The sequence below is a fragment of the Bos mutus genome, chromosome 26, assembly GCF_027580195.1.
Source record: "Bos mutus isolate GX-2022 chromosome 26, NWIPB_WYAK_1.1, whole genome shotgun sequence".
Lineage (NCBI taxonomy): Eukaryota > Metazoa > Chordata > Mammalia > Artiodactyla > Bovidae > Bos > Bos mutus.
The window spans coordinates 11985375-12008515 of record NC_091642.1 but is presented as its reverse complement, the minus strand read 5'-3'; the positions used below and the strand labels follow the sequence as shown (position 1 = coordinate 12008515).

At 41.6% G+C, this 23141-nt stretch overlaps 1 protein-coding gene across 1 annotated transcript in view; it reads left to right on the top strand.

Annotated features, from left to right (window-relative positions):
• Positions 1–22939, top strand: part of SEC23IP (SEC23 interacting protein) — a 63728-nt gene extending 40789 nt beyond the window's left edge. The window contains exon 19 of the mRNA XM_070363977.1: positions 22921–22939. The gene's annotated coding sequence lies outside the window, so the exon portion shown is untranslated. The remainder of the gene's footprint in view (positions 1–22920) is intronic.
• Positions 22940–23141: the final 202 nt, after the last annotated feature.

Here is a 23141-nt window from a genome sequence, read left to right as displayed (position 1 = left end):
AGGTTGAAGTCGGGAGGAAAAGGGGATGACAGAGGATGAGATGGTTGGATGACATCACCGACTCCATGAACACGAGTTTGAGCAAGCTCTGGGAGATGGTGAAGGACAGGGAAGCCTGGCGTGCTGCAGTCCGTGGGATCACAAAGAGTCACATGGCTGAGCGACTGAACAACAAGCTGAGGTGCTGACATGGCATTTCTGCTCTTGTCCGTCTCCCTGCAAAGCACCGGATGGACCGTCAGTTGATTTGACTCCTTGCTATTTCTATAAGACTTCCAACAGGTATCAGTCTTTTTCTGGTATTTCACCTCTAAAGTGAGCTTACCAGAATCTTGACAGTGTGTTAGAGAGCACTGGTGCCCACCTGCCGTTGTGTCCAAGCTCTCTGCCTCTTAGCTGTGGGACCCACGCAAGATCATTTTCGCCTAAGCTCTTGGCACAGTGTTTCTGGTCAGTTTCTTCTTTGATGAAATTCCTCAACCTCACAGTTGTGAAGCTTAAACAAAAATATGAGTAAAGAGAATATAGTGGTTCTGGGCTTTAGTAAGCACTCAGAACAGTAGCTAATTATCACTACTGTTGCTCTTTTTATCATGAACACTCAGATTCAGGGAAGACCCACGTCTTTGTGCCACTTGCAGTCCTCCCTGGGCTGTACCCGGCCAGGTTTCTTGTCTCTGAGGGATGCGGGAGGTCTGAACGTTCTCCAGATGCCAGGTGTCTGCAGGTGTGCAGGCCTAGAGGTGGAGGTGACGGGAGGACGCAGGAGATGTGGAGCCAGTTGGGGTGGGGCTAGCGGCGGGGGTGGTAGTGCTCATGAGTCTGTCTTCATGCAGGTCAGTGGGACTCTGAGAAGGCACCTTTGAAGAACTTCTACGTGCCCTGATTCTCTAAGCTCCTTTTGGTATAAGGATCGAAAAAACACGTTTTCCTTCCTAAATTCTGCCTTCTTTTCTCCCTGATATTTTATTTTCCTGCTTTAAAACACCAACTATGCTGCAGATTTTCTCAAACCTATTGGCTCCATGGACAGAGGAGCCTGATGGGCTACATCCCATGGGGTTGCAGAGTCAGACATGACAAGTGACTTGGCATGCATGCAGCATTGGCCCCACAGAGCTCTGAGGGTGACTTCCTGTTGTTAACACTAGTGGGCACTCGTGAGACAGTGCAGCCTCTTCATTTAATGCTTCCTTCTTGCAAGTCTCAAAGCAACTGAAATGCGTTTAGATGGTATTCACACTTCGTGACAGTAAGTGGTCAAGGTATATGTTTAATACAGGAAACCTCAGAGTGACCTGTAGAACAGACCGGGGATTAGCGAGGACGCATCCTGGAGACAGTGGCCAGTGCTGCATATTTGCTAGGGGCTGAGCTGCAGTTCAGGTTCACGGACAGGTGGAGTCGGTGTACCTGGGGTGACCCACTGTGTTTTTCTTTCACTTATCCTGTTAAAGAGCAATGTTTGAAAACTTTTATTGTAGAGATTTTCATATACTCCAAAGTGTGGAGAATGGTGTAATGAATTGCCATGGATGGACCCCTGCCCTCGCCTCTGGTGATGCCAGGGTCTGCCTCTCTGTAACCTAAAAGACAGGTGAGCAGTGGCAGCCAGGGCCAAGCGGGAAAAGTGCGTTCAAGACGTGGAAAGACCTGAGCGGGAAAACGGCATCACACAGTGGGGCGACTGGAAGAAAGTAAGTTGTGCGTGAAGCACAATAAGAGCTGTTTGAATGTGTTGAGTATGGTTTTCATTAAAATTGTTTTAAAGACAACATTTCTAGTGGTGCTTTTTCTTTTTGTAAGCCACTTGCTGGCATTCACTCTTGCTGAAAGGAACGTGGTTTGGAATATTGGAAAGTGCTCACTACCACCCAAGAGGCATTCTTTTTTTCCTGTGCCTCTCAGAGCGTGTGCCCAGCTGTATCTCCGAGACCTGCCTGCTTCTCTTTCCAAGGAACTGTCTAAATGCGTTTCAGTTGCTTTGAGACTTGCAAGAAGGAAGCATTACATGAAGAGGCTGCACTGTCTCATTAGTCAGTAGGTAAAAAACTGTTTTGGAGAGTACTTCCCACTCTTGGAGAAGCTTCTCATGAAGGCGGCTGTAATAGTTCTGAATGTTACTCCTTAGAATAGAACTGGGGAGAGGAATTTGTGTTTTGGGGCATGGACTGTGTTTCAGGCGCTGTGCAAACTCTTTTGTGTCTTTACAGAAACCCCATGGAAGTAGGTTTATTTTTCCATTTTACAGATAAGAGAACCGAGGCTCACAGAAGCTAGCCATCTTGCCAGGGCCACACAGTTAATGGCAGGGAAGTATAGAGTGTACTTAAGACTCAAAAAATAGGAGGAGATCTCTGCTATAGGAAGATACTTGCAAATTGCCTCTTTTTGAAATACCCAGGCAGTCACAACACTACCTCCCCTGCTTGTTTTTTTTCCCTCCCACAAGCAAAAGCATTTTCAAAGGATCCTTTGAAAGAAAAGGGTAAGTTTTAGGAGGTGTGGATTATAATTTGCTTTGTTGTTTGCACCTGGAGTGCTTTTTCTTTTTAACGTAGAGGGTAAAAGCCTCTTGTTAGTGGAGATTCCCAAATATTGGTCTGAACAGGACCTAAATGTTTGAATAACTACCCTTTGAACTGAAAAGAGAAATAAAAAGATGGTCCTTTGTCCTTAAAAAAAGAGTGTAGAGGTGTCCTAGCTTGTGTGCCCACCTGAATGTCTCAGTGACCGGTCCCAGGTTTTAGATGTTCCCTTGGGGTTGGTTCTCCATTCTCACTGCCATCACCCTGGCTTTCCTTTAGCCCAGGCCACCGAGACACCGTGCAACCCTCCAGCATCCTCTGCCCTCCCCTCTCCCTTTTGGGGGCTTTCTCTGGTTCAGAATTTCCTGTCCTCCTCTCTCCACTGCCCCAGCCTCTCTGCTGCCTTTCCTGCTGCTCCCGCAGTATGAGCCAAGCTGGCTATTCATTTTCCCAGTTTGCTCTTCCTTCATCATCCCCTCCTGGCCTCTGCAGGAGACCAGAGCCTCGGGCTCCCACCTTCTCCACAAAGCCTCTGCCCTCCAGAAATCCTAAATAGGGCTGCTTCCCCAGTGCTGCTTGGTGATGTTGAATCGACATTTTACCCTGGTTTGGTCGCAGATGTCTTAAAGAGCATCATTCAACAGGGGAGAATGACTAGCACGGGATTCTAGCCTCCACATCAGAGGGAGGCAAAGCCCCCGGGCACAGAAAAGCCGATAAGAATGCCTTTCCTCTCTTCTCTGAGGCCGGCGGCCTCTGCCTCTCTGTCTTCCACCTGCACCCCTCCCCAAACACAGTGGGAACGTGAGTTTCTCATCTCACAGCTACATCTTGACCCTTGTGGGCACCCATCAGGTAAGAGGAAGACTTCATGTGTAGATTTCAGCAAGTGGCTGGCAGGGAAGGAGGTGCATGGTTCTAAACATGCAGTTACCTGGTAAGGTGTCCTTTATAGGCTGGAATTTCATATTAAGGATCTGGATTTAATGCTTTCTGTTCTCACTATTTAATAAAAAAAAAAGCACCCTATTACAAAACTTCCTGTGAAAAGGTACATTATAAAATCCCCTCCCCACTCAATCAGTTCAGTTCAGTCCAGTCGCACAGTTGTGTCCAACTTTGCGAGTTGTGCCCGTGGACTGCAGCACGCCAGGCTTCCCTGTCCATCACCAACTCCCAGAGTTTACCCAAACTTATGTCCATCGAGTCAGTGATGCCATCCAACGGTCTCATTCTCTGTCGTCCCCTTTTCCTCCCGCCTTTGATCTTTCCCAGCATCAGGGTCTTTTACAGTCAGTCAGTTCTTTGCATCAGGTGGCCAGAGTATTGGAGTTTCAGCTTCAGCATCAGTCCTTCCAATGAACACTGATCTCATTTAGGATGGACTGGTTGGATCTCCTTGCAGTCTAAGGGGCTCTCGAGTCTTTTCCAACACCACAGTTCAAAAGCATCAATTCTTCAGTGCTTAGCTTTCTTTATAGTCAAACTCTCACATCCGTACATGACTACTGGAAAAACCATAGCTTTGACTAGATGGACCTTTGTTGGTGAAGTACTGTCTCTGCTTTTTAATATGCTGTCTTGGTTGGTCATAGCTTTTCTTCCAAGGAGCAAGCATCTTTTAATTTCATGGCTGCAGTTACCATCTGCAGTGATTTTGAAGCCCCCCAAAATAAAGTCTCACTGTTTCCATTGTTTCCTCATCTATTTGCCACGAAATGATGGGACCAGATGCCATGATCTTAGTTCTCTGAATGTTGAGCTTTAAGCCAACTTTTTCACTCTCCTCTTTCACTTTCATCAAGAGGCTCTTTAGTTCTTCACTTTCTGCCATAAGGATGGTGTCATCTGCATATCTGAGGTTATTGATATTTCTCCCGGCAATCTTGATTTTAGCTTGTGCTTCATCCAGCCTGGCGTTTCACATGCTGTACTCTTTATATAAGTTAAATAAGCTGGGTGAAAACATACAGCTTTGATGTACTCCTTTCCCGATTTGGAACCAGTCTGTTGTTCCATGACCAGTTCTAACTGTTGCTTCTTGACCTGCATACAGATTTCTCAAGAGGCAGGTCAGGTGGTCTGGTATTCTCATGTCTTTAAACTAATTTTTCCCAAAGTATCATCTCAGGTCAAAATACTTAGTTTCTTTAAATAATATCTGTGATACCGTTTATTAGATGGACTTTTCTGGATACATTCAGAAATTCTTGTCTGTTTTGAAGGTTTCTGTCATTTTCATTAGAAATTCTTTAGGTAGGTCATGGGTGTGAGAGGGAGGGAGTTTATTTTATTCAGCATTCGCTAGGCCAACTCTTCAGTCTTATAATTCAAAACATATACTTGTAATAGAAAGTTGTTTATTTTTTGAGGCTGTGTTTCATTTCTTTTAGCTCAAGTACCTTTCACTGAACTTCCATTAAAATTCATTTTCTGATGCCACTTTTCATTTTTCAACAAATTTCAGAATCAAGCCCTCAGTGCCTCCACTTTCTTTCCTCTTTTCCCAGTCAGTTTTGTCAACACCTGAGTCTACTCAGGCTGTGGTCTTTGGATGACTGTGTGTGATTATCTCCCTCTATCATTACTTCTTATTGCCTGGGGCCTGTGGAGTTTTATTCTCTAGAAAATGACAATATTTTGCCAACTGAAAATTAGAGTTTACTTCTACTGTACATGATGAGCTTTGAATGGGTGAATTTGAGTCTCAGTCCCCTCCAGATGAAATCTGTAAAGAGGAAGGTTTCTGAATCCTTGGGCATCGATAGTTGAACATGTGCTGCTTATCTGCAGAGAATTAAATCCAGTCTGCTGGCTGGATTGTAGAGTCACGTCTGTCATCACTTTCTTTGGAGCTGAAAGAGGAGCATGAAGTCTCCTCTTGGCATATCTTAAAGTTCTGGAAAGAACTTTCTTGAATTGCAAGAGTGAATGTGTGCAGTTAGCTGGAACTAAATTCCCATTTGCCAGGCCCCAAAGGGAAATGAATATTTAAAGAAGTTTTTATTTTATAGCTGTTTAGCTCTGCAAAGTGCAGATCCCAACCAACTTTAAAGTGTTCAGTTTTATTTTTTTTGCTTTTGAATTTTATTTCATTTTAAGAGTGTCACATCTAAAGAAAAGACACCGTTGTTCATAAGACATATTTAGTATGGTGAAGTAGAGAACAAGATCAGTTTTTCCTAAACCTGCTTTAAGTCAAGAAAACATTTCACAAAAATAAGTATATATGCTTTAATTTCTATAAACAATGGGTGTGTTAACAATATTTGGCTAAAATGTTCATTTCACATTAATCAATTTCATAGTTTTAACTTTTGTCTGGAATTAACTGTCCCGTCCTTTTTAGCTGTGGAAGAAAGTACTCCACAGATTTTTCTTTGATGAATTGTTAGCAAGTTAAAATATCTGAAAAGGTCACGAACAGATAAGTCAGTAAAACAGACTCATACACTTGAAATAAAATTTTCATCCTCATTACTTACCTTAAAAAATACAAATTAAAATGTAAAAGAAGGGACTTGTTTTTTTTAACTGCTCATAATGCCAAATTAAAAAAAGATTGGCTTGAAAGCTCATCCATTGCTGGCAGAAATATCAACTGGATACTTCTTTTCCAGAAGACAATTTGGTATAATATGTATCAAGAGCCTTAAAATGGTCTGTACCTTTTAACCCAGTAATTTCACTCTGAGAAACAGAGTCTTTGAAAAAATGGACAAAGATTTATATATCCTGGATTGTTCATCCTGGGAGAGTTACAGAGTGAAAGTCTGGAAACAAATGTTCAGGGTAGTTTAAACAAAATTACATGGTCAGTTTGGGAAGAAGTTGGAGGAGAAGTGGGAAGAAGACTTGGAAATTCACAAATTTCTAGTTTTGGCCACAAAGAGTCTTATTGGACAATAAGAGCCCATGGACAGTTCGATGTAAGTCTGTATTTCTGTAACTATAACAATAGCCCAGTTGTATTGCTGCCAGGCAGGCTGGCAGCACTACCTGTACAAGGTCAGCTTGTCAGACAGGGTTGCTATCCTAGCTCAGATGACGCTAGCTAGAAATAGCCCAGTCTAGGAGATCAGTGAATGTGCAGAGCTTGAACTGTGGCTGGAGCTGGGGGCACAGGACTCCTCCTAACAAGTCCTTGGCAATCTGAGGATCAGAAAGGGGAGGGAGCCTGGTCAGGGTCGCAGATAGTGACAAAACCAGCGTTGCAGTCTCCCGAGCCCAAGTTCATCTGTGTCCATTTTGAATCCCAAAGAGAATAGCTCCTTTTTATGTAACTTTGGCATTTGTGGCGTCAGAATGGCATTGGCCCATTTTATAGATAAGGAAACTGAGATCAGCAACATGGAGTGACTATCCAAGATCACAGTATAAGTAACTGGTGGCTTTGTGGTCAGAGTAGAGAAAAGAAAATTTTTTAAAAAATGAGATGAAAATTCAAGCTTTTAGTTTTCCTCCAGTGTTTGGACAAAGTCTTGGAGGTTGCTGACCAATATTCTTTAGTGGATTTGGAAGAGAGAGGAGTGTGTTATCATCTGAAAAAAAATCCTCCTATTCTTCACATGTGGCTGGGTCTCCCACAGTATCCTTCCCTTGTCTTTTTCTGCCTCATGTAACTGTTGATAAGGTACCACTGGGGACCTGGGACAGCTGTTTCTTCACTCTAGTGACTTGTGAGAACATTTTGTTTTTTCTCCCTATGGGCGGATACTACCTACCTGTCCACCACTCCTGCTTTGGTGCTTTGTCAGGATCCCACATTTGTCCCACCTGAGGGAACATGTGTGGTGGTGATGATGGATATTTTTTTTTCCGATGCAAAATACAGTCTTAAAACTTTATAAACTTGAGTCAGATCCATAAAAAAAACTTTACAAGCAGCTTTAATAGTTAGCGTTACTCCTTTTGCTGAACCTCACTTTCCTCTTGGCAGAAGACTTTCATGAACTTTTTGCATTTGATATTTGCACTAATTAAGGGAGGGAGACAAGCTGGGGATGAGCATCTCCATCTTTAATTAGATGAGAGAACCGAAATTCCCAGAGGTGCTGTGACTTGTCTGAAGTGACTCAGAGCAGTGAGCGGTGAAGCTGGGACTTGAACTCAAGTCTTCTCCCTCAAAGTCCAGTCCTCTGACTGTGGCATCATTCTGTTTCTGTGTGGAAATACATTATTTACCAGTACAGGCAATTCTCACGGTCCTTGAAATTTATAAACATGAAATAGCTCTCAGCATTGTGTTGGACTGAAAATTTGGAAAATGCAGAGAAGCATAAATGAGAAAATAACAATCACATATTCTGCTCTCACCATTTTGCATTTTTCCTTAGTAAAATTGGGTCACATTATAATATTTGGAACTTCCTTTTTTCATTTACTGTTTCTTGATTTTTGTCTGTTATGGAAACAATTTTCTATAAAGTCAAATTGATTTTTACTTTCACTTATTTTTTGTTGTTTTCAGTTTTCCATATACATATGCATATGTGTGTGTGTGTGGATAGATGTAGATCTATCTATCTACATACATCTAGATACACCATACATACATCATAGAGGTTGATCAACTTTTTTTTTTTACTGTTTAAAAAAAATGAATTATTTATTTTTGGCTATGCTGGGTGTTTGTTACTGCGAGGGCTTTTCTCTAGTGGTGCTTGAGCTTCTTATTGCCGTGGCTTCTCTTGTTGCAGAGCGCAGGCTCTAGGGCTCGTGGGCTTCAATAGTGTGGCTCCCAGCTCTAGAGCGCAGACTCAGTAGCTGTGGCACGTGGGCTTAGTTGCCCCGAGGCATGTGGGATTTTTCTGGATCAGGAATGGAACCTGTGTCTCCTGCAATGGCAGGTGGATTCTTTTAGCACTGAGCCACCAGGGAAGCCCCTGGTGATGAACCTTTTGATGAACCTCCTTTCAGAGAAAGCTTCGTGAACATGTGAATTAGATTTTAAATTCAATCACTGAATAGGTTTAAGATTTCTCAGAGGTCAAATGATATAGGAAGTTGCTAAGGAAATAAGACTTTGTTCCCTTGATTTTATTTGAGTCTTTGTACAACCTCTTTTCAACCTTAAAATCACCTTCAAGATTCTGTTTCCTGAATGATAGTTTTGGTATTTCCCAACCTGTATGTTTCAAGTAGATTTAACTCAGTCACTTAGCTACCTAGTAAAGTGGTGGTTCTATTTTTTTCACGCCAAAAATAATTCTGCTAAAAAACTAAATTAAAAAAAAAATGAGACAGTGATGGGAAATATGAATTCTAGAAGACATTCCTCTGTTAGAACATACTGGCCTTTTTGTTCTTTAACCAAAAGGGGGTAAATTGTTTCTAAACTACAAACTGGTTTTACCAGTGGATGCCATTTAAGTATGGCTTACATATATGATCGTGTAAGCCTAATGATTCTGTTTCTGACCTTTTAGAATCTTCTGGAAAGGCTTCCTAGTTCAGGAAGTTTTGAGTTGTCTTGTTTATGCTGTATATTTGATGTATATTGCATTCATTTGTTTTCATTTGGGACATACATCTTACTTTAGAACTTGATCTGACTTATGTAGCTAATGTTAGCAATTTTTTAAATCTCTTTTGTAGTATTTGTTAATTTTACTTATTTGCTGCTGCTGCTAAGTTGCTTCAGTTGTGTCTGACTCTGTGTGACCCCATAGACGGCAGCCCAACAGGCTCCCCCGTCCCTGGGATTCTCCAGGCAAGAACACTGGAGTGGGTTGCCATTTCCTTCTCTGATGCAGGAAAATGAAAAGTGAAAGTGAAGTCGCTCAGTCACGTCCGACTCTTCGAGACCCCATGGACTGCAGCCTACCAGGCTCCTCCGTCTATGGGGTTTTCCAGGCAAGAGTACTGGAGTGGGGTGCCATCGCCTTCTCCGTTCACTTATTTACTCATTTAAAAATGAAAATTGTTGAATTTGAAAAATAGATAAATGTATGTGGATAACTGAATCAGTTTGGTGTCCACCTGAAACCCACAACATGGTTAATCAACTATGTGCTGTGCTGTGCTTAGTCGTTTAGTCTAGTCCAGCTCTTTGCGACCCCATAGACTGTAGCCTGCCAGGCTTCTTTGTCCATGGGATTCTCCAGATAAGAATACTGGAGTGGGTTGCCATGCCCTCCTCCTAACCCAGGGATTGAACCCAGGTCTCCCAAGTTGTAGGTGGATTCTTTACCATCTGAGCCACCAAGGAAGCCCAAGAATACTGCAGTGGGTAGCCCATCCCTTCTCCAGGGGATCTGCCTGACCCAGGAATCGAACCAGGGTCTCCTGCATTGCAGGTGGATTCTTTACCAGTTGAGCTACCAGGGAAGACCCTAATCAACTATACTCCAATATAAAATAAAAAGTTAAAATTTTTAACTTGAAATTTGCCTTTGATCATAAAACTTTAATTTCAGAACATGTAATTATTGGCTTTAGTGTATTGTTTCCTCACAAATCTGTTCAGACTCTCTATTTACATTCTAAAAGCCTTAAATCCAAATTATGTATATAAGAAGGGAAGAAGGGGAGCAGAGTAACCCACCTAATGTTGTCTCTCACCAAGCAATAGTATCTTCCAGAATATTCTTGTTCCTTTTTAGCTTTTTTCCCCACCCAATTTTTATCATCCAACTCATAACGTTTTTCAGTTGTGATGCCGTAAGGGAGACTTCCACTTTCAGTGATGGTAGACTAGCTGATTGTATACCAACCCTCCCACTAAAAACAACTAGAAAATATACGGAAAAAGTGTTTGAAGGTAGCAGAGACCTACCAAAGAAGCGAGGTACAAGGGATTCTGAAAAAGACCCCCACCATTTCAACTGGGACTTCTAACAAGCTATTCCTTCAGACGGGGATAAAACAGAAGTAGAGCAGCCTTCACAAGGACTATGGTCCAGATTTACATTGGCTTAATCCTTGATTCGGAGAAGGCGATGGCACCTCACTCCAGTACTCTTGCCTGGAAAATCCCATGGATGGAGGAGCCTGGTAGGCTGCAGTCCATGGGGTCGAGAAGAGTCGGACACGACTGAGCGACTTCACTTTCACTTTTCACTTTCCTCCATTGGAGAAGGAAATGGCAACCCACTCCAGTGTTCTTGCCTGGAGAATCCCAGGGACGGGGAAGCCTGGTGGGCTGCCATCTCTAGGGTTGCACAGAGTCGGACATGACTGAAGTGACTTAGCAGCAGCAGCAGCAGCATAGTACATCCAGACATTGGAGTTTCTTAGACACAGATTTAAAATAACGGCGATTAATATTGTCAAGAAATAGGATGACAATTTGGAGACTTCTTTCAGAGAACTGGGCTTCCCTTGTGGCTCAGACAGTAAAGGATCCAGGTTCAATCCCAGGGTTGGGCAGATTGCCTGGAGAAAGGAATGGCTAACCACTCCAGTATTCTTGCCTGGAGAATTCCATTGACAGAGGAGCCTGGTGGGCTACAGTCCATGGGGTCGCCAAGAGTTGGACATGACTGAGTGACTAACAATTTTAGAGAACTATATATGTATATAGTTCTAAATATATATATATAAACTACACACACACACACACACACACATATATAACTGAATGGAGATTCTAGAACTGAGCACTATAGTAATGGAAGGTAAGAATTCGGTAGTGAATTTCATACCAGGTAGGACATAACTGAAGAGATGAATAGTGGATTGGTAAGAAAGTCAGAAAGAAATAGATTGAAACTCACAGAGGAAAAAGATAGAAAGCACAGGAAAGAGTGTAAGAGATACATGGAATATGGTGGAAAATCTAAATATGTGTAATTGGGGTCCACAAAGCAAGGAGGACAGAGAGAGAGCATTATTTGAAGAGATAATGAGGATTTTCCAAAACTGGTAAATGGTTTCAAGAAACACTGTAAACCCTTGTCTGGACACAAAGAAAGCCACACACTGAGGCACATCGTGGTAAAATGCTAGGTGGCTTGAAATCACTCCTTCAGTTGCTATTTGGCAAGAATGTCTTCAGCTCAGTGGACAGCACTGTGGCTATGAATTCCCACAACTGCTTCCAGAGCTTTGCCTTTAAATTCTTACCACACACGTCTCTCTTTGGGGGTACAGTTTCTAAGGACCAGCTTTCGGTCTTTGGTCTTCGTAAGAGCTCTGCGCACCCAGCGGTGGAGTTCTCCTCTCGCTGCGCTTTTGTCTGTGGCCCCAGGGGAGCACACTCAGTGCCTTGTGTGTCCTCGCTGGCCTCCTGCTGAGGGGCTGGAAACACATTACCATTTTTTTTTCCTTTGGCTGTGCCTCTCAGCTTGTGGGATCTTAGTTCCCCGACCAGAGATTGAAACCGGTCAGCAGTGAAAGCGTGGAGTCCTAACCACTGGACCACCACGGAATTACCAGGTTTCCTATCTTTGTTCCACCACTTACTCATCATGTGATCTCACTTCTTGAAGCTTTCAGTCCTAAAATGTACAATTAAGATGATAATGGTTATTTACACTTTTTAGGGGTATTATGAGAATTAGATGAGTTCATGGATGTAAAAGTTTTGACATACAGGAATTAATGGAATTAGTGAATGAGTTTATTTTTAAATCTCCTCAACCCATGTCTTCAGTCTGATTGGCAGCCACATATTCCTTCCTTAATAATAGCTGAGGCTTCTTCAGATTTTTGTGCCTGGCTCATCCCAGTGGGAAGTAACATGAAAGGAGAGGAGGTGGTATACATTTTGTATCAGAGGAGAGAGCTTAAAAATTAATCTCCTTAAGTATGTACAAGAGTTGGTGAACTTCACCTTTCAAAAGAAGTGAACATTCACAAGGAGTTAGAAAAGTTTCTGAAGAACCAGAGAAATCAGATCCTGAAAAGATCAAATAAGCCACCTAGATTGTTAAACATTGCCACTCTTACTACCCTGACCCAATTTAAATTTGGTTCCTGTTTCTGCCTTAAAAAAAAAAAAAAAGATGCATAAAATATATACCATTTTCTCTATCAGAAAATTCTTTAATAACAATTCCATTAATTTGGACCCTGTATCCCTGATTCAGCTGCCTTCTGACTACTGTTAACTCCTTGACTGATGCATTTTAATATATGCATGTAAGTCAAGAAACACCAGGAGTAACAGGCAAATTTGGCCTTGGAGTACGGAATGAAGCAGGGCACAGGCTAATAGACTTCTGTCGAGAGAATGCACTGGTCATAGTAAATACCCTCTTCCAACAACACAAGACAAGACTCTACATATGGACATCACCAGATGGTTGACACCAAAATCAGAAAATTATATTCTTTGCAGCCAAAGATGGAGAAGCTCTATACAGTCAGCAAAAACAAGATCAGGAGCTGACTGTGGCTCAGATCATGAACTCCTTATTGCCAAATTCAGACTGAAATTGAAGAAAGTGGAGAAAACCACTAGACCATTCAGGTACGATCTAAACCAAATCCCTTATGACTCTACAGTGGAAGTGAGAAATAGATTTAAGGGACTAGATCTGATAGACAGAGTGCCTGATGAACTATGGATGGAGGTTTGTGACATTGTACAGGAGACAGGAATCAAGACCATCCTCAAGAAAAAGAAATGCAAAAAAGCAAAATGGCTTTCTGAGGAAGCGTTACAAATAGCTGTGAAAAGAAGGGAAGCAAAAAGCAAAGGAGAAAAGGAAAGATACACCCATTTGAATGCAGAGCTACAAAGAATAGCAAGGAGCAATAAGAAAGCCTTCCTCAGTGATCAATGCAAAGAAAAAGAGGAAAACAATAGAATGGGAAAGACTAGAGATCTCTTCAAGAAAATTAGAGATACCAAGGGAACATTTCATGCAAAGATGGGCTCGATGAAGGACAGAAATGGTATGGACCTAACAGAAGCAGAAAATATTAAGAAGAGGTGGCAAGAATACACAGAAGAACTGTACAGAAAAGATCTTCATGACCCAGATAATCACGACGGTATGATCACTCACCTAGAGCCAGACATCGTAGAATGTGAAGTCAAGTGGGCCTTAGGAAGCATCACTATGAACAAAGCTAGTGGAGGTGGTAGAATTCCAGTTGAGCTATTTCAAATCCTGAAAGATTATGCTGTGAAAGTGCTGCACTCAATATGCCGGCAAATTTGGAAAACTCAGCAGTGGCCACAGGACTGGAAAAGGTCAGTTTTCATTCCAGTACAAAGAAAGACAATGCCAAAGAATGCTCAAACTACAATTACACTCATCTCACACACTAGTAAAGTGATGCTTAAAATTCTCCAAGCCAGGCTTCAGCAATACGTGAGCTGTGAACTTCCAGATGTTCAAGCTGGTTTTAGAAAAGGCAGAGGAACCAGGGATCAAATTGCTAACATCCACTGGATCATCGAAAAAGCAAGAGAGTTCCAGAAAAACATCTATTTCTGCTTTATTGACTATGCCAAAGCCTTTGACTGTGTGGATCACAATAGACTGTGGAAAATTCTTAAAGAGATGAGAATACCAGACCACCTGACCTGCCTTTTGAGAAACCTGTATGCAGGTTAGGAAGTAACAGTTAGAACTGGACTTGGAACAACAGACTGGTTCCAAAAAGGAAAAGGAGTACGTAAGGCTGTATATTGTCACCCTGCTTATTTAACTTATACGCAGAGTACAGCATGAGAAACGCTGGGCTGGATGAAGCACAAGCTGGAATCAAGATTGCCGGGAGAAATATCAGTAACCTCAGATATGCAAATGACATCACCCTTATGGCAGAAAGTGAAGAAGAACTAAAGAGCCTCTTGATGAAAGTGAAAAAGTTGGCTTAAAGATCAACATTCAGAGAACTAAGATCATGGCATCTGGTCCCATCACGTCATGGCAAAAAGATGGAGAAACAGTGGAAACAGTGTCAGACTTTATTTTTCTGGGCTCCAAAATCACTGCAGGTGGTGATTGCAGCCATGAAATTAAAAGACGCTTACTCCTTGGAAGGAAAGTTATGACCAACCTAGACAGCATATCAAAAAGCAGAGACATTACTTTGTCAACAAATGTCCGTCTAGTCAAGGCTATGGTTTTTTCTGTGGTCATGTATGGATGTGAGACTTGGAGTATAAAGAAAGCTGAGTGCCGAAGAATTGAAGCTTTTGAACTGTGGTGTTGGAGAAAACTCTTGAGAGTCCTTGGACTGCAAGGAGATCCAACCAGTCCATCCTAAAGGAGATTAGTCCGGTGTTCATTGGAAGGACTGATGTTGAAGCTGAAACTCCAATACTTTGGCCACCTGATGCGAAGAGCTGACTCATTTGAAAAGACCCTGATTCTGGGAAAGACTGAAGGCAGGAGGAGAAGGGAATGACAGAGGATAAGAAGGTTGGATGGCATCACCGACTCAATGGGTTTGGGTGGACTTCGGGAGTTGGTGATGGACAGGGAGGCCTGGCGTGCTGCGGTTCATGGGGTCACAAAGAGTCAGACACGACTGAGTGACTGAACTGAACTGATGAACTCATACACATTTTCTGTAATTATTATACTGCAAAATATTTTATTCTCATTGTGTTCTTTTTATTTAGGTAAATATATAGTTATACAAAAAAATTGTTGCATAAAATTGGAAATTAAAATCTTACTCAAAGAGTATTTCTAACCACTATTAGCATCAACTTGTCTGATATTTGGCTCTCCATTCAGAGAATTAAGAGAAATCTCCATCCACAGAGCACTTATTTTATCAGGCACCAGGAGAAGCCATCACTGTGCTAGATCTCATTTGGTCTTCACAGCAACCTGGAGAGGTCTTTAGGCCCAGGGCATCATTTTTTTTTTTTTTTCACTAGGCAGAAATTTCATTTTAATACAATATAAAATTACTATTATTTTTGGCTTCACTGCAAAAGATCATGCCCTGTGGGATCTTAGTTCACCAACCAGGGATTGAACCCATATCCCCTACAGAGGAAACATGGAGTCATCACCACTGGACCACCAAGGAAGTCCCATGAATATAAAATTGTACAGAAGTAATATGAGATATCTTAGTCTGTTGGACTGCTATAGAAACTACCACGGACTGTGTGTATTATAAACAACAGAAATTTATTTCTCACAGTTTTAGAAGCTGAGAAGTCCAAGATGAAGGTGTCAGTAGATTCAGTATCTTGTGAGAGCCCACTTTCCTGATTTGTAGACAGCTGTCTTCTCACTGTGTCCTCACATGTCAGAAGGGTGAAGGAGCTCCCTGTGGTCTTTTTCATAAGGGTACTAATCCCTTTTGTGAGGGCTCCACCCTTGTGACCTAATTACCTTCTAAAGGCTCCACCTCCTAATATCATCACATTCAGTTCAGTTCAGTTCAGTCACTCAGTCGTGTCCGACTCTTTGCGACCCCATGAACCACAGCATGCCAGGCGGGAGGCCTGGTGATGGACAGGGAGTGTCCATCACCAACTCTCAGAGCCTACCCAAACTCTTGTCCATTGAGTCAGTGATGCTATCCAACCATCTCATCCTCTGTCGTCCCCTTCTCCTTCTGCCCTCAATCTTTCCCAGCATCAGGGTCTTTTCAAATGAATCAGCTCTTCGCATCAGGTGGCCAAAGTATTGGAGTTTCAGCTTTAGCATCAGTCCTTCCAATGAACACCCAGGACTGATCTCCTTTAGAATGGACTGGTTGGGTCTCTGCAGTCCAAGGGACTCTCAAGAGTCTTCTCCAACACCACAGTTCAAAAGTGTCAATTCTTTGGTGCTCAGCTTTCTTTACAGTCCAACTCTCACATCCATACATGACCACTGGAAAAACCATAGACTTGACTAGATGGACCTTTGTTTGCAAAGTTGGAGGTTATGATTTCAACATTTGGACTTGGGGGAAACATACATGTTCAGTCTGTTGCACCAGGTAAAAAGTGAATTTTTCACTCTATCCCCTTGTCCTAGTCCCTCTCTTATTTATATTTCTTTATAGTGTTTCCTCAGTATTTTGTAATTTTTGTTGCTGTGTATGTGATGATTTTTTAAAAACAATTTCAAGTTGGATATTGTTAGTACATGGGCAAGTATTGATTATTATTCATAATCTTATGTTAGTTGCCTAACTCTTCACTCTTATGAGTACTAATAATTTTCAGTTGTTTTTCTTTTGTATTTACTGAACATCAGTTTTCTCATCTGTGAAATGAAGATAGTGTGACAGAGCTTTAATAAGGACTGAATGAGATAAAGAAGCTGAGCTTAGTGCCCAGCTCAGTGGGGGCTTGATTAATATTAATTTGCAGTCTCACTTGCACCATCCTCACGATAAGATCTTTTCTTCATGATTCCCTTCACTGATTGTGGGAAAAGGATCATGGAGAAATGATTTGATCAGAAAAGGCTCTACTTACAGTTGCTGATACTGAAAGACCGACATCAATCAAGAGGCTACTAATAGTTCTTTTTTTTTCACTCTTTACGTGCTTAAAAAATTGTGGCAAAATTCACCTAACATAAAATGTACCATCTTAACCATTTTAAGTGTAGTACTGTCTCATGAAATATTTTCACATTGTTGTGCAACCATCGGCTTCATCCATCTCCAGAACTCTTTTCATCATGCAAAACTGAAACTCCGTACCCATCAGCAGTAACTTGCCACTCCCTTCCAAATGCTGGCAGGCACTGTTCTGCTTTCTGTGTCTATGAATTTGATGACTCTAGGTACCTCATGTAAGCAGAAACATACATTATTTGTCCTTTTGTGTCTGGCTTATTTCATTGAACACAATGTCCAGGCTTCCCTGGTGGCTCAGACGTTAAAGAATCTGCCTGCAATGCAGGAGACCTAATTTCAATCCCTGGGTGGGGAAGTTCCCCTGGAGAAAGGAATGGCTACCCACTCCAGTATTCTTGCCTGGAGGATTCCATGGACGAGGAGCCTGAAAGGCCGCAGTCCCTGGGGTCATGAAGAATTGAACATAACTGAACAACTAACACTTTAATGTCCTCAAGGTTCATCCATATTGTAGCATTTGTCAGACTACCCTACCTTTTTAAAGCTGAAAAACATCCCAGTGTATTAATATGTACATACTATGTTTTGTTTATCCATTCATCTGTCAGTAAACACTGGGGTTGTCCCACACCTTGGGTATTGTGAATACTTCCGCTTTGATTGTAGGTGAACAAATAGCACTTTGAGTCCTTGCTTTCAATTCTTTGATGTGTATATGCCAGTGGGTTTTTGAAAGCTAGAGCACATTAAGGATAAAATTCGTGTGTGCCTTCTTTGGTTTCTGTAGCCCTTGGAAGAACGGCCTGACCAGCAAACCCTGGGCATCTTAGGCTGCCGAGGCAGAAAGGAGGGGTCTTCAGTTGACTGCCACCGTGTGTTGAGCTTTCAAAACCCCCACCAGCTTGCCGTCTCAGCACTCGTGGCTGCAGAAAGCGCTGGACAAATGCAAGATTTGCTGCTGTTGTTGCTACTCACAAATGTACATTTTTCTATTTTATTGTGTAATTCCAACCACTAAAATGACCCTGTACAATGTGGAAGCTCCAATCAAGCATTCACATGTGGCTTCCAGGAAAATAAAAATGCAGCAGGAAGCAGCAGCAGCAAGAGAAAGAAATTACTGGGAAAGACTCACAATATGAAATGCCGTGGCTGTTTTTTTCCCTCCCTCTCACCTTCATTTAAATGCCCTGTATTATTAAATGCAGCATTGTTTGTAATGGCAGAGACTATAAACAACCTCGATGTCTATCAGTGGGAAATGCTTAGATAAATCACACTTCTCCACGCCGTGTGAGATTGTAGTGCTGTAAAAAAGGTGCTCGACCTTTTTGTAGAGAAAGATCTCCCAGATAGTTAAGTGAAATAACATAGGTGAAATGCTGGTTAGATTGTAGAGTATGCTGTACTTTGCAGAAAAAATGAGCATTAAGACTGTGTGTTGTGTATTTATATGTATAATACATTCTTACTCTTGTTTGTGTGTGTGTGTGTGTATACTCTTGCTTATATAATGAAACTCTGGAATGATGACAAACCATTATCAGTGGTTATATTTGGGGATGGGAAGATTTTCACAGTATCACTTTTTAGATATACTTTTTATTCCGAAACCTTGTGAATAGATCATTTTTTGAAAATCAAGAGAGAGAGAGTTTGTATTTTCCTACCAGCCTGACCATGCTGCTACTGCTGCTAAGTCGCTTCAGTCATGTCCAACTCTGTGCGACTGCATAGACGGCAGCCCACCAGGCTCCCCGTCCCTGGGATTCTCCAGGCAAGAACACTGGAGTGGGTTGCCATTTCCTTCTCCAGTGGAGGAAAGTGAAAAGTGAAAGTGAAGTCGCTCAGTCCTGTCTGATTCTAAGCGGCCCCATGGACTGCAGCCTACCAGGCTCTTCTGTCCATGGGATTTTCCAGGCAAGGGTACTGGAGTGGGGTGCCATTGCCTTCTCCAGCCTGACCATGGGAGAGGCTAAATATCTAAATTAAGTTGATTTACAGGCAACAAACAGTTGCATAATATCTTGCAAGAAAAAACACATCTCTGTTATGGGCTATTGAGAATTTATTTTCTGGTCAAGGAAACCAATAACTTCTGAATCTGATCCTAGAGATGTTGAGAGAGTTAGGGAGGGATTGGTGCTCAAAACCTCCCTCTACAGCTGACCCTAAACTCTTGGGAGAAAGGGGAGAGATGGGTTCAAGGTAGGAAGCCAAAGCCATGGTGGACTGGTTATACTTGGGCTTTCTCGCTCTCTTACATCACCCTGGTGAGCCAGGGCAATTAGCAAACCTTTGATTTATATGGCTGGATCCGAACTCTGGTTGTTTGAAACTCTGAAATCTCAATCAGCTCATAAATTAGCAGGCAGATGAACATGCTGATTGACTGAGTGCCCACTGCCATGTGTCCAGAGCACCTATCACTGCTCTCCCTGCAGGGTGACCAGGCAGGAATTGCTTGAGTTTGGAAAGCCCCAGTTGGGACTTCCTGTCTCTGTATCTCCAACTCACCTGGAGAAGCACAAGGTAGGGCTTATTCTCCCTACCAGAGAGCCATCACTAGCCAAGGAATAGTTAGTCTTAAGGGAATAACGGTGAACGCAGAAGAACAATTAAGAGACTTTTGAGGAGAAGCCACCTAAATGTCCATTGACAGAGGAATGGATAAAGAAGCTGTGGTACATATATACAATGGAATATTACTCAGCCATTAAAAAGAATGAAATAATGCCATTTGCAGCAACATGGATGGATCTAGAGATTGTCATACTGAGTGAAGAAAGACAGAGAAAGAGAAATATCCTATGATATCCTTTATATGTGGAATCTAAAAAGAAATGATACAAATGAATTTAAATGATACTAATGAACTTATTTACAAAACAGGAACAGACTCACAGACTTAGAGAATGAACTTATGGTTCAGGGCGGGGAAGAATGGGGGTAAGGGATAGTTAGGGAGTTTGGGATAGACATGTACACATTGCTATATCTAAAGTGATAACCAACAAGGACCTACTGTATAGAACATGGAACTCTGCTCAGTGTCATGCGGCAGCCTGGAAGGGAGGGGAGTTTGGGGGAAAATGGATACATGTATATGTATGGCTGGTTGCTTTGCTGTGCACCTGAAACAGCATTGTTAATTGGCTATACCCAACATAAAATAAATGGTTTAAGTAATTTTAAAAACGAGACTTCTGAGAAGCAAGAGTCCTGTGAAAGAGGGATGACTGCCGAAGTCAGAGATTCTGGGATGAGAAAATCCCGAGATCTAGTGACATATTATCTACCAAATTACACTTGAAACAGAAGGACACAGAAATACTGAAAAGAAAGAGATGAAAAGAGATACATGAGGCAACTAAAGCTCAAGGAACAGTTTTAGTATCAAAATGATTTTATGGAAAAACATCAAAGATAAAGAGTTGCATGCTGAAGAAAGGCACGATAAACCAAGAAGATCTAATGATTATAGACATATGCTCCTCATCCCATACCCTTGAAATATATAAAGCAAAATACAGTAGAATTAAGATGCTGCTGCTGCTGCTGCTAAGACACTTCAGTCGTGTCCGACTCTGTGTGACCCCATAGACGGCAGCCCACCAGGCCCTTCTGTCCCTGGGATTCTCCAGGCAAGAACACTGGAGTGGGTTGCCATTTCCTTCTCCAATGCACCGAAGTGGAAAGTGAAAGTGAAATCGTTCAGTCATGCCCGACTCTTAGCGACCCCATGGACTGAAGCCCACCAGGCTCCTCCATCCATGGGATTTTCCAGGCAAGAGTACTGGAGTGGGGTGCCATTGCCTTCTCTGGGAATTAAGATGAGAGGTATATAAATCAAGAGTTATAGTTGGAGATTTTAACATATGCTCAAAAGCTGATAAGCAGAAAAAATTACCAAGAATGTAGAAGAGTTTAAGAACATGGTTAGTTAATCCAGATTAACGGAGATGAATTTAAGCAACACAGAATATACAATCTTTTGAGCACACACAGAATAAGCACACAGTGATTTATGTACCATAGCACAAAGGAAATCTCAGTGAATTTGAAAGAAATTGGGTACAAAATCAATATTAATAGCATCTTCTTACTCTAGAAATAACTCATTATAAAATGAAAACAAAAACAATTAGAAGCTCCACAGACCTTTACATTTTCTAGGAGTTAACATAATAAAAAGCCTCAAGATCTTTATGAAGAAAAGTTTGAAACTCTATTAGACAATATAAAATAAAATGTAAATGAAAGAAGAGCTGTGGACAGGATAACATTATAAAACTATTAATTTCACTTAATTTGTAAATTCAATGCGATTCCAAATAAAATTCCAAGAGTATTTTGAGAGTACTTAATAATAAACTGATTCTGAAAATTAGATAGATGAATAAAACTTCAAGAATAGCTGAGATATCTTGGGGACAAAAAGGAGCAAAGAAAGATGACTAACACTACCAGATATTAATATATATTACAGAACCAGACATAAAACCAGGCCTGATTGAACAGAAAAGCATCTAGAAATAGACCCCATATAAATGGGGTTTTGGTATTTTATAGAGCTAGGGGAGAAGGGGATGACAGAGGATGAGATGGCTGGATGGCATCACTGACTGGATGGACGTGAGTCTCAGTGAACTCCGGGAGTTGGTGATGGACAGGGAAGCCTGGCGTGCTGCAATTCATGGGGTCTCAAAGAGTCAGATACGACTGAGTGACCTGATCTGATCTGATCTGAGAGCTAGGGAAAAGATGGATTATTTGGCAATTAATCTTGGCTTATTATCTGGAGATAAAGTTGGATCCTCATCTCTACTATATACAGAAGTAAACTCCTGGTGGATTAAAGACCTGACTTTAAAGATAAAAGCGCTGTGTTATAGAAAACAATGTAGCTAATTCTTTATGATCTTGAGTGGTGGAGGATTTCTTAATAGGATGCTCAAAGTGTATACACTAAAGAAAACAATAGACTCGAACGTATTTAAAACAGACTTCTTTGGCTGCTGTTAATAGGCAGATATTATCAAAGTAAATAGATGACAGCTGGTAATATGCATGTGCAACATCGACGACTGGAAAGCAATTAACTTCTAGAGTGTAGGGGAAAACATCTAAAACTCAGTATAGAAAAAGGGAAATAAATTAGGAAAAAGAATTAAAAGGGAAATTACATGAATGGACAAGTTATGGAAGAGGAAGCCTGAATGAATGACACATATCCAAAGAGATGCTCAACATCAGTCAGAAAAACACAAATTGAAATAGTGATGAGACCCCATGTCCATTTGATACCAAAAAAAAAAAAAGTTTTTAAGTTTATGTCACTCCCCTGTGTTAAAACTTTCACACACACCCATGCCACTTGCCCGATGGACCACACACTCACCTCTCCACTTTCCTCCTTTGCTTCATCTCATCAGACTTGCCTTTTAGTATAACTCTAGTAACTGTGGAGATTGGAGAGAGAAGATACTAGAAAAAGAATGACTACTTAGAAGCCCACTGAAATAGAACAGGAAAGAGATGCCTAGACTGGGATGCCAAAGAGAGGGTCAAAGTGAAGAAACACTGAGAGAGAAGGAAGGATGTGCAGACCTTTGTTGGGGGGCAAGGAGTGGTTGTGAATGGCTTCTAAGTTTTGTCTCCCAACTTGTCCCATGGTGGTGCCATTCGTCAAGATGGAAAGGAGAAAGTCTAGGTTTATTTTCACTATGATGAGGCTGAGATAGCCATGGTACCTTCAGGAGGAGCTGTAGAGTTGTGGTTGGCTATGAAGGCTTGGCATCTAGAAGGGTGACCTGGGCAGAGGTGTCAGTTCACTCCATAGGAAGTGGTTAACATCATTTCGTTCAGTGAGACTGAGCCATAAAGCACAATAGCTTCCCTTTGTTGCTAAAGATGCCTTCTAACTACTGGCATTTTTTTTTTTTTGTAGGGCTAGGATGACCCCTCACCCCCAATTTGACCACCTCATTTTATTTTTTGTCACATGATAAAGCTCACCTCTTGTTTTAGAGTCACACTTCATTGTTTGAAAAACTACTGATTGACATCAGTGGTGAAGATAATTAAACTGCTTTACTTGGAGTTCAAATTCATGACTTTGGCCTCTTTAGTACTGTTGCTTTAACCAGCCAGAGACTTAATATCTGACTC